The sequence below is a fragment of the Palaemon carinicauda genome, chromosome 19 (genome assembly GCF_036898095.1).
Source record: "Palaemon carinicauda isolate YSFRI2023 chromosome 19, ASM3689809v2, whole genome shotgun sequence".
In the NCBI taxonomy this organism is placed as follows: Eukaryota; Metazoa; Arthropoda; class Malacostraca; order Decapoda; family Palaemonidae; genus Palaemon; species Palaemon carinicauda.
In genome coordinates, this window is record NC_090743.1 from 16,854,390 (window position 1) to 16,864,505 (window position 10,116).

Consider the following 10,116-nt stretch of genomic DNA (forward strand, 5'->3'; position numbering starts at 1 on the left):
AGAGAAATGTTGACTTCAATTTAAGGTGCCTTTGAGAGCCTTTTTCTTAGTAGAAGACTTGAGAGTTATGCCCATCTCTCGGCATCCTGGGATCTACAGCTTATCCTGGCTTGAAGGTGCTCTGTGCAGTACATTACCCATGAAGTGTCTTCAGCGAGTCTGTTCCTGTTCCAACTCCGTCCGGTGATGCTGTAGGAAAGAAGGTATCACCCTATCTCTTTCTCAAAAGGCTTTAATCAAGGGCAGCAGCACTTTGACTCGATGGCTCATGCTCCTCAGGTTGCAATTCTTCCTCTTCTAAAGTTATTTACAAACTACTTCTTGCAGGCGGTCTTCGTCACAGCTCTCCTCGCCTTCCACATCTTCCAAATGGACTGCTAGACCTTTGGTCACTGAGCACAGGGAATGCTCTCCTCCCAACATTTCCAGCTCACCATCAGTATCATCGCTCCTCATGAGCTTTGAATAAGCATTCTTTTGTAAACTCTTCCTTATTAGCCAACAGATTTCTGAAACCGATATGATACTCTTTGAGGAAGTCTCCTGGTCTTTCCACCTCGGGAAATAGTCACACATATTGCTTTCACCACAGGGCCGATGTCTTTGTCCTCGCCTGCTGATAGTTCTACTCTCTCACCCTAAGCAATACTTCCAGCACTTCATCCCTTCCAGCTTGCTGTCAGTATTGTCAGTCTTTGCGACCTTTGAATCTAACACATCTTGCAAACGGTATATCATTGTGCTCTGTCAACGACTCGCCTTTCCATGGACGCCCTTCGGTGTGCTTTGCATACTAATTTTAATGATACCTCCTTTGAGGGAGTCTCGTCCACCCCCTCATCTCGTTCCAATCATGAATGCTCTCCGCCCACTCGCTAGATCCAGAAGGAAAGATGACAAATCATCAAGAGCACCTCAAAGCACTCCTTAAGTACATATCTCCGTCACCTGTATGAGGTGATATAGCATTGAGAGGAAGGATTTCTAAGAGTTCTTCTTCCCCAAGTGGGAGAAGCCCAAAGTTTCCAAGGTGAATCTCAGTACAAAACAGAAGATGAATAAGTAAGGTTCATGTAACGTTCCTAGAGAAGTGACCGGAATGCATATTCACACCTCTCTCCTCGAGAGACTACTTTGACAGACAACTACTGTACAGGTTGTCACCTATAGACTTTGTTAAGATCTAATCTTCCAGCAGCATTAACAAGCTCCATCAGTGCTAAGGTTCCACTTCTTCAAAAGCTTGTGGGTCTTTCACGTTTTTCAGCGGGTTTTTTTCCCAAACAAGAGAACTATGCTTTTCTGCCTTTTTGCCACCTCAGAAGGGTCCTAAACAGTATGATTGGATATAACTATGACACTCTTAGCAGTCAATGTTTAGTAGTAGTGAACTCTCCACGTTTGGCGACTTTGGTGCTAAGAGTGTCATAGATATATTTGGAGATGATCATACTGTTCAGGACCCTTCTGAGGTGGCAAAAAGGCAGAAAAGCATAGTTCTCTTGTTTGGGAAAAAAACCCGCTGAAAAACGTGAAAGACCCACAAGCTTTTGAAGAAGTAGAACCTTAGCACTGATGGAGCTTGTTAATGCTGCTGGAAGATTAGATCTTATCAAAGTCTATAGGTGACAACCTGTACAGTAGTTGTCTGTCAAAGTAGTCTCTCGAGGAGAGAGGTGTGAATATGCATTCCGGTCACTTCTCTAGGAACGTTACATGAACCTTACTTATTCATCTTCTGTTTTGTACCGAGATTCACATTGGAAACTTCAGGCTACTCCCACTTGGGGAAGAAGAAATCTTAGAAATCCTTCCTCTCAATGCTATATCACCTCGTACAGGTGACGGAGATATGTACTTAGGGAGTGCTTTGAGGTGCTCTTGATGATTTGTCATCTTTCCTTCTGGATCTAGCGAGTGGGCGGAGAGCATTCATGATTGGAACGAGATTACTTAAACTGAGGGGGTGGACGAGACTCCCTCAAAGGAGGTATCATTAGTGGATTAGTATGAAAAGCACACCGAAGGGCGTCCATGGAAAGGCGAGTCGTTGACAGAGCACAATGATATACCGTTTGCAAGATGTGTTAGATTCAAAGGTCGCAAGGACTGACAATACTGACTGCAAGCTGGAAGGTATGAAGTGCTGGAAGTATTGCTTAGGGTGAGAGAGTAGAACTATCAGCAGGCGAGGACAAAGACATCGGCCCTGTGGTGAAAGCAAGATGTGTGACTATTTCCCGAGGTGGAAAGACCAGGAGACTTCCTCAAAGAGCATCATATCGGTTTCAGAGATCTGTTGGCTAATAAGGAAGAGATTACAAAAGAAAGCGTATTCAAAGCTCATGAGGAGCGATGATACTGATGGTGAGCTGGAAATGTTGGGAGGAGAGCATTCCCTGTGCTCAGTGAAAAAGGTCTAGCAGTCCATCTGGAAGATGTGGAAGGCGAGGGGAGCTGTGACGAAGACCGCCTGCAAGAAGTAGTTTGTAAATAACTTTAGAAGAGGAAGAATTGCAACCTGAGGAGCATGAGCCATTGAGTCAAAGTGCTGCTGCCCTTGATTAAAGCCTTTTGAGAAAGAGGTAAATAGGGTGATACCTTCTTTCCTACAGCATCACCGGACGGAGTTGGAACAGGAACAGACTCGCTGAAGACACTTCATGGGTAATGTACTGCACAGAGCACCTTCAAGCCAGGATAAGCTGAAAATCCCAGGATGCCATTGTAAGCGCCAACTGCAACAGCTCTTCATTGGCACATTTCCTGCATGTAGTGATTCGCAAGTCCTTGACCACATGTTTGTTTGAGAACTTGCAATAGCAGCTCAGCAGACAACTTCAGTTCAATCCCCGAGATTACGAGTAGCCCTTTTCTGGAATAACTCTGGTTTGAGAAATACAAATTTCTTCAAAAGTTTTGAGATTGCACGAGAACACACCCGATTTGGCTAGGAAATGTGGCCTAAATTACTTGGGATCTCCACCACTTTTGTACTTTCATCAAGGGGCATAGCTGAGAAATGTCATACCTTGCAATGAATGCAGGACTTTACTTATTCTTTGTAAATAACAACTGCAGAGTAAGAAAGTCAAGATACCCTTCGGCTTCGTTGTGCATGAGGAAACTTTAGTTCCTTCATCGGCTTCGTTGTGCATGAGGAAACTTTAGTTCCTTCATACCAACTACCAGCTCTCTACCCAACAGTCCTTCTTCAGTTTTTTCTAAGGCCAAGTGCTCTGGATGAATTCTTTTGATAGTAGGAGACTAATTTGTGGTCAGAGCTGACTTCAGGAAAGGTAGAAGTCTCTTCTTCCCCCAAGTGAAAGTAATGCCTCTACCCTTTTCTCAATGCTGAGGAGGTACACGAGTAGGTACCTGACATGACATACATCAAGGAATCACTTAGCAGCTATTGGAGAAGATCCCTCGTCTTTCCCCAGAGTATTGCTTTGGCCAACATGGAAAGTCACAGACTAAGGATTGGCGAGGGTGAGAACCTATTTCATCAACACCTTCCGCCGTTGAAAAGGCTGCAAAGAAATTGCAGAAACTCCCACCAGTGAAGACTGTAGTCTCCCACAACTTTATCCAACATCTCACATACCTATGGTAAACAATGTCCACCAAACCAGCCCCTGGGAAGGTGAATACAGTACTATGGGGACAAGCACATACTGTACATTATCAGGATCTAAAGCATCACCCTCATCCGCCACACCTTTTTCAGACAGTTCCTGGGAGAAGTCACAACCAGTTAAGACGACAGCTTAAAAAGAGCACTGCAGTGGAGCATATTACCAACAAGTTCTTTCATTACTTCACCAGCATGAAGATATTCGCCATGGTCAGCTAGATAGCTCACCAAACATAGTACTATACCTTCAAGTGAGTACTGTTAAATTTGTTTTCTAACAAAACTGGAAATAAAATTTAAATAAACTACTGTATTTAAATGTACCTTACACCAAAATCAATTCACCACTCATTCTAGACTCTAACCAGACTATCAGAAAGGAGAGCAGAGATGACTTAACAAAGCTATCCTAAAGGTTACTTATCCAAAATCCTGTTTATATATATCAACATAAGTGTGCCAGAGTTCCTTTACCCCTTTAAAGGTCTGCAACTAACTAGATCCATTAGTTAAAATTATCTACATATGCCCTATAAAATATGTAAAAATAGGTTTGTATTTACATATGAACAAGAAATTTGGACACCTGAAAAGCATCAGGGTGTTACCATTGAAAAACAGGTGGAATTCTTATTACAAACCAAAACATGATAAAAGTTTTAAATTTAAATAAGTACAGTATTAATTATTGATATATAAACATGGGAAGCCCAAATCCATGCAAAAGCTATAAAATATTTCAATGCAAATTTATATGTTAATTAAAAAATAAAGAATCTTAGCAAACACACACTTTTTAAGTTCAGAACAAATATACAGTTATTTTTAGTACACACAATTTTACACTATTAGAAATTCTTCAAAAGATGTTAAGAATCTACAGGTATAGACAAATTTTGTCATGGTAAAGTGTTACTGTTAATATTTTTGTAACAAAAATAGAATTAGAAATTAATGTGCTATACTGTTTCAATACAATACAGTAACTATAAACTGTACTATCAGCAGATACAATTACCAATAAGCTTGCAACCACGAAACATAGGATTTAAAAATCATGTTGAACTACTGAAAACATTATTTGGACTTAAAACTGCTAATCTACTCTCAGAATATTACTTGCTTACTGGTGTGAATACAGTGTACTGAACTTTTGGAGTTACAACTTGACATCTGCAATTTACAAACTTATTAGATAACATTTCCCTTAAAAAAAAAAACCCTTCTGAAAATGTTTAAACAGAATTAATTATCATAATCAGGTTACATAACCTGCAAATGCATGAAATCTCACAATTTTTTCTAATGCTGGGTGAGGGTGTTCAGGAGGCACAACAAAATACAATTGATAAAACACTTTTTGCAGGGATACAAAATGCAATGGTCAGCCAGTTTGGGAAAAGAAAGAAAAAAAAAAAAAAAAAAATGCAGATGGACCAAAAAAGATGACCAAGAATTTTTTCACCATTGACATCCGACTAATTACCATTTCTGCATAACATACTGTATACAACAAAATCTCCAATAAATACCACATTCATGATGTATAACTAAATCAAATTCTCAAATAATTTGCTCATAATTTAGCCCAGTAAAAGAAGTCATTAATACCAAGCAAAACTGTTGATGAAGGTAAATTAACAACCCGCTAATGTGCAACAAGCTTTAAAAATTTGAAGAAACACTACAATATAAAAGAAAAAAATCAGCACTAAATCACACCATAACCATATACAGTAAGTACAGTAGTAATACCTCCGAAATCAAAAGCCCCAGAAATCATTCAATAATTTTTAGCTCTCGTGATCAAACAAAAATTTGAAGGTCAAATAACTTGAAAGTTTAGAACTTAATTTTTTCCATATTCATATTCTTGTTCTAATAGTTGTAACTTCTTTGGTTTGGTTTTTATTTAATTTATTTTACCATTGTAATCTTTGTGGGATGGGGAGTCATTTAATACTACCTGTATTTCCATTGATTCTTAAGGAGAATATAGTTTAGACTTGAAGAATTTAGCGTTCGAACACTGTTTGGGAACAAATTAAGTTTGATCTCGGAGGCACCACTGCATACATGTATTTGATAAACCCCTTCTGTAGTACCATGAAGGAAAGGTTGAGAAATAGAATATAAGTATGAAAATAGTAACCTGGAATGGATATAGTAGAAGGCTAAAAAATGAGAGCAACTAGGGGACCAAAAGGACACAGTACTGCAAAAGCCTTTCCGGAATGTCTACAATGAAGAGAGAAATTCTGAAAATGCAATCTATCAAGTTATCATGGGTTCAATCTTCCCTTATAGCAAAGATATGTCAAAATTCCTCCATTAAATATTGCATCCAAAGCCCATGACAAAAAAAATCCCCCACTAAATTAAATTAAATATGCCATTTCATTACCTGACATTAAGAAAGCAAAGGTTTTCATAACTGCTGCAGCAAAATAACTGGTTTGCAACAAACCAATGAACCACCAGATACAGTACTGTAGCAAGTCAAAATATACACCAAACACCTGCAAATCTCTATGACTTCATCACCATTCACTGCTAAAAAGGGTATGAAAAAATAATAATGCTTGGTATAAATAAGAAACCACACATCAGTTTGCAATCCAAAGGACACATCCAACACGGCTGTTTAGGTAGATATGGAAGTTAAAGGTTGGCAAGGAATTGTGATGGGTAAAATCAAGGAGAAAAGCAACACCACCATATTTAACCTACTACAAGGAAGAAGCTGAAGATGCTGGTTTTTCTGAAGAAATAAATTCATGCATTATGAACTGGTATTGTAAAGACCATTGCTTAACTGCTATCAATAATGCCTGGGATTAAAACCTGGATATAGTCAAGAAATTCTTATTAAAATAATCAGAGAATGAGGTATTTCAAGACTATACTCTAAAAGCAAATGGGTATTTTAAAAAACAATCCACGGTCGTACAATGCACTGGATTGTTCGGTGCTGTACTTTATTTCCTCGATAGATAATAGTAACCTCCTTTACAAGAGCAGTTAAATTAAACTATACTTTAAATTACCAATTTAATTTAAAAGTTTCTTCATCTAAATTTACGTTTACAGGTATATATAAAAAAAAATCAAGATATTTTGTTCCATCAGTAACGAAGTCTGAAACATCAAATGTTACTCAACCAGAAAAATTCAAAAGTAAAAAATTCTATTAGAAATTACATAAACATTAAAAATAGTCCAATAATCTCAAAGGTAAAAAAAAAAAAAATATTAAAGTTTCCTCTATACCACTGAAATTAATCATTAATATTTAACTCTAGCATTTTGGTTAAATGCTTACCAAGCTTTGATGGCCTGGTTAAACAACCAACAAAATCTTATGGCAAATATTTTTTCAAATGGGAAAAATGCCTTTCAACATTTAAAAATAAGAAAAAAAAAAACTAGGAAAATGCAACCAACAAATTCAAAGATGGATCTAAGTAAACAAAAACAAATGAATTCAGAGGAAATTTGAATCGTCTAGCAGCCATTAGTCACTGGATCAACAATTGGATAACCAAATGGTGTAAAAGGTCCAAAGATTCCTCTTTGTGATGCCATACAGTATCAAATTTTCATCCTATGAATCTACAGTACTGATGTTACAGTATTTATTCAGTTTAATATTTCCATGTGTTAAACTTTTCTTACCAATAGAGGGTTGGGCATGAATGTAAAGAGAGTTCTATATGAGAAAGTGATTGTACCAACTGTGATGTATGGATCGGAGTTGTGGGGAATGAAAGTGATGGAGAGAAAGAAATTGAATGTGTTTGAGATGAAGTGTCTAAGGAGTATGGCTGGTGTATCTCGAGTAGATAGGGTTAGGAACGAAGTGGTGAGGGTGAGAACGGGTGTAAGAAATGAGTTAGCGGCTAGAGGGGATATGAATGTGTTGAGGTGGTTTGGCCATGTTGAGAGAATGGAAAATGGCTGTCTGCTAAAGGTGATGAATGCAAGAGTTGATGGGAGAAGTACAAGAGGAAGGCAAAGGTTTGGGTGGATGGATGGTGTGAAGAAAGCTCTGGGTGATAGGAGGATAGATGTGAGAGAGGCAAGAGAGCGTGCTAGAAATAGGAATGAATGGCGAGCTATTGTGACGCAGTTCCAGTAGGCCCTGCTGCTCCCTCCGATGCCTTAGATGACCACGGAGGTAGCAGCAGTATGGGATTCAGCATTATGAAGCTTCATCTGTGGTGGATAACGGGGGAGGGTGGGCTGTGGCACCCCAGCAGTACCAACTGAACTCGGTTGAGTCCCTTGTTAGGCTGGGAGGAACGTAGAGAGTAGAGGTTCCCTTTTTTGTTTTTGTTTCATTTGTTGATGTCGGCTACCCCCCAAAATTGGGGGAAGTGCCTTGGTATATGTATGTATGTACAAGCCTTAGTTTCAATACAATTGATAGAGAGTTTCAAGCAAATCTAATATACTGTTTCCCTTCTCCTGTTCATAAACCACAAGTATATATAAGAACTTTGAAATATAAATGGCTGCAAAAATGCTATTAGGAGTAATTCCTGGAGGCACCAAAATCTGACATGTAGATTAATGTACAACTCATTCTTACAACTCCCCACATCCAAACTACAGTACTCTCGACACTACCACAAACTAAGGTAGTTTTAAGAGAGGGATCCAACCTAAAATATAAGTGAGGTTTTAACACTGACCCAAACCCTTACGTACAGTAATCCAAAAATTACTAGTACAGTAATATTGTGCAAATCTAACAGGAAGAATTAATGAAAACATATCCTAATCATACTAGTAAATTAACTAAAGACACCTATAAATAAATCTCTGAAGAACCGTATACGAATTACCAATTTTTGGCACTTAAATCATTTGAGATTTAGCCAATACAGTACAGTATATACATAAAGCACCTTGTACAGTATACAGTAAAACTGGCGATACCTAATTTAGTGATTTTCGTTCGACAGTTGCTAACTGGCAACTCTCACATTCATATTTCTAATGAGACTAGGTTCCCTGGATGAAGCATTTTGAAACTTTGCTCAAAAAAAGATGAAGTTCATTAAGCATGATTTTGGAGAATTCATGCTACATTTTTTATCCAAATATCAGCTAGATCATTATGAAAAAATTAACCCAATAATCTTTATGATAAAATTGGAAAAAAAAAAAAAATTAGTGACTTTAGTCACCATGCTATGTATTTAACCGGACATCAACTGGCAGTCTCATGGTAGTACTCTAACAAGCAAGTTATCTGTCAATATGGCTAGAGCTACCCAACAGCTACCGGATAACTGCAACTCTAGTTAAGCTTATTTCAGCAGATTCTCTATAAAAAAAAAAAATATAACCGATCGTCTTAACATTGACGAAACAACTTTTTATAGATGGCTAAACGATGCAATAAAGAAGAAAAATTGAAAATCCATCCTCTGGGAGGTGAGAGACTACACTGCTGTACAACAGAAGAGAGTTATAAAGCCAATAGCATAAGCCTAGACTCCAGAGCCATCCTATCATCATCATTATTACTATATTATTATTGTAATTTAAGATAGGTTGTTATTGTCTTTCTGTAGAATCTGCACATAACATGTGTGGCTGAGTAGGTATGACCTGATTATAGTCTTTCTTTCGTAAGTAAAAGTAAGATAATAGAAAGGTAGAATTAATTGTATTTCTAATAGCGAAGAAAACTCCCATCTTGCTTATTTTGTTTATTTATTTACAGTATAATTTTTCCTTAAACGAAGAAACCAATTGGGAGACTAGAATTATATAAGCAGCATTGACTATAGTCTAAACTATGAATTGTAGTAATTTATTGCAAGTTTTGAAATCACGATCCGAACGAACGTTTGTTTTATACACAAATCGACGCAAGCATAAAATAAGTAACAACTTTGAAATCTTATCCCAAATGCATAAATTGTTATCATTAGACTATAGGACTCTGCTTAAACTGTTCTCCATCTAGATGCCCTCTTTCCCACTTTAGAATCCTTCAATCCAGACAGACAGCTCAAAGACTAGTCTCAGTATCTCGCGGAGTTACGTTGACAAAGAGATTCGTGCTACGTTAACATTCAATTGTCTTTCTGAAATATCATTTTAGCATGAAGTGTTTTTTAACAATAACTTATTCAATGATAAAATTATCCCTATCAAGTGACCAAGTTGTCTCATACATACACATGTTTACAAAGTGAAATATAAGAATTAATACTAAGTGGCAACTTGAGAAAAACGCTTTTACAAAGCAAAAATAAAATAAAGTATCACCAGTATTGATGCATACTGTACAGTACAGGGTATATCAAATAGAATATGTAAATAATTGGAAGCCATAGCTAGCAATCACTGCTTTAGCCACTGAACAAGAATACCTTCCTTTTATGAACAACAATACAGTAAGTGTACTGTACTTTCCTCCATGTACCATACAATACAATAATACTGTACATTAAATTACTTAC